We start from the raw sequence: 1,934 nt of genomic DNA, 5'->3' as shown, positions 1-1,934 counted from the left end.
CAGGAGGCTGGGCTGGTGGTGGGAGGAGACAGACAGTTAGGCGAGGCTTTGGACTTGATTTTACTGGTTGAAAGGCAGCCCTGCCACAGGCGTGACTGTGGCGAGTGTCCTGGGGCTGAGAGCTCATCACTGTCTCGCTGGCCCCTTTCCAAAAGCTGCTTCCTTAAGAAGATCAGCACATTGGCTTCCCTTCCTTCTAGTGACCTGTCCACTCATTTGGGGGGATTGTAGCTTAGGGGTTAAAGCCTTGTGGCTGATGGGTACGAAGGAAATAGATTTCCGGTTAAATTGCTTATTTCATTTCCTGTGGGCGGGAGAGGGACTGGCTGTGTGATGAGACCTTTCTCCGTGTAAAGTCCTTTTGTAGGATCTCATGGGCCTCTGCCCCAGGTACTGTCTCTGCTTTGATTTAATAGGTGGGGGGTTGGCAGGGGGAGGGGAGGGAGCTGGTTCCAGGACAAGAAAAAAAGGGAAGGAGGGGCAGGAGTTGAGTGTTCCTGGTCACAAAGGTCTCGGTTCTTGGCCTATTCCCTGCCCGGGGATCAAGGGTTAGGGGAGAAGCTCACCCAGTTTCTAAAGGAAGCTCTGGGCTTGTTATCTACTAGTAGAAGTGGGGTTTAACTTTGATGAATCTTTCTGTGAAACGTGGAGCCAGAGCCACGTCTTGGGTGGTAGGCACAGGGATGATGCCCAGTTTGTGCCACATGCTGGTGGCTCCTGCTTGTGGGCATTTATAAGTGACTCCTAGTGGTGGGAGGAAGGTTAGTTTCATTAAATTTGCTGAAAAGATTGAAATGCTCATACTACCCACGGGATAACAGCTGTTCCCCTGCCTCCTGCATGTCTGGGTTGTGCTGAAGTACATGTCCTCTTTAGCTCATTTCACCCTGATACAGATTCTGGGGGAGGTGATGACCATATGTGGAGACTTCAGCTTTACTTGATGCTGCAGGGCCCTGAGAGGAGCGGACAGGGTACATCCCCAGGTGCCGGGTGCTGATCACTCTCTCTTCTACAGGACTCCTGCGCTGACTCCTGAGGGTGCTTTGACTGGGATCGGCTGTGTTTCTTCTGAAATGCCTGCTTGTTGTCCTCGCCAAGAATTCTCAGCTGCCTGTGAGCCTGTTCCCTCTGAGATCAGAGTCCTAGTTGCTCTGAGGCAGTCGGCCAGGCATCTGCTGTGACCCCCTTCGAGGCAGCTGTGAGCTTGGAGTCTGTCCTGTGGGCTGCCATCTGAGTCTACTCAAGGCCCCCAAGGCATTTTTCTTTTGTCCCCCTCATCCCCTCTGTCCAAGAGAAGCACATTAAAGCCTTTACCTGACTCCAGAGCTTTTATCATAATTAAAAACATTATCTGTATCTGAGCCTTTTTAACTGTGTGGAGGCAGGAAGCCACTGAAGAATGAAAGGAACATATTTTGCTCCTTGAGGGAGACTAGAGCATCTTGGGGTGCTGTGATATGTGGGCAGAGGGAACAATTCAATCATCCTCCTTCCTGGCTCTTTGGTATTGATGTTCAGTGCAGTGTTCTTAGGATGTGCCGGCCTCTCTTCCAGCCTGGTGGGTAGAGTGTATGTCAGCATGGAGGAATTACCTGGGTCCAGGTATAGTGGCCCCTGGGGTCTCAGAGAACCAAACTGATGTCTCAGATGTCTTGGCAAGTCACATTGATCAAGGTCAATTTTTGTTTTGAGAAAAGTAAAACCAGTAAAATTCTTGGTTCCAAATGATTGAAACCCAACTGAAGTTTAGTTTGTTCATGTTACAATGAAGCCTGGGGTCAAGTTGATTTCAGAAGAGACTGGATCCAGGTAGTCAATGAGGTCTTTGTCTCTCCTCTTTCTGTTATAACTATTCATGCACCTTTCTCTTTTCCTGAATCTCTCTTTGTTCCTGTATAATTTTTTAGTGTGTCTCTCTGCATCTTTTTCTG

At 49.2% G+C, this 1,934-nt stretch overlaps 1 protein-coding gene across 1 annotated transcript in view; it reads left to right on the top strand.

Moving 5' to 3' along the window:
* The window catches only part of LOC102761265, a 13,063-nt gene that overhangs the window by 7,597 nt on the left and 3,532 nt on the right, over positions 1-1,934 (top strand). The window lies entirely within an intron of this gene.

The sequence above is a fragment of the Myotis davidii genome, unplaced genomic scaffold (genome assembly GCF_000327345.1).
Source record: "Myotis davidii unplaced genomic scaffold, ASM32734v1 scaffold1408, whole genome shotgun sequence".
Taxonomy (NCBI): Eukaryota; Metazoa; Chordata; class Mammalia; order Chiroptera; family Vespertilionidae; genus Myotis; species Myotis davidii.
This window is presented reverse-complemented; position numbering and strand designations above follow the sequence as displayed.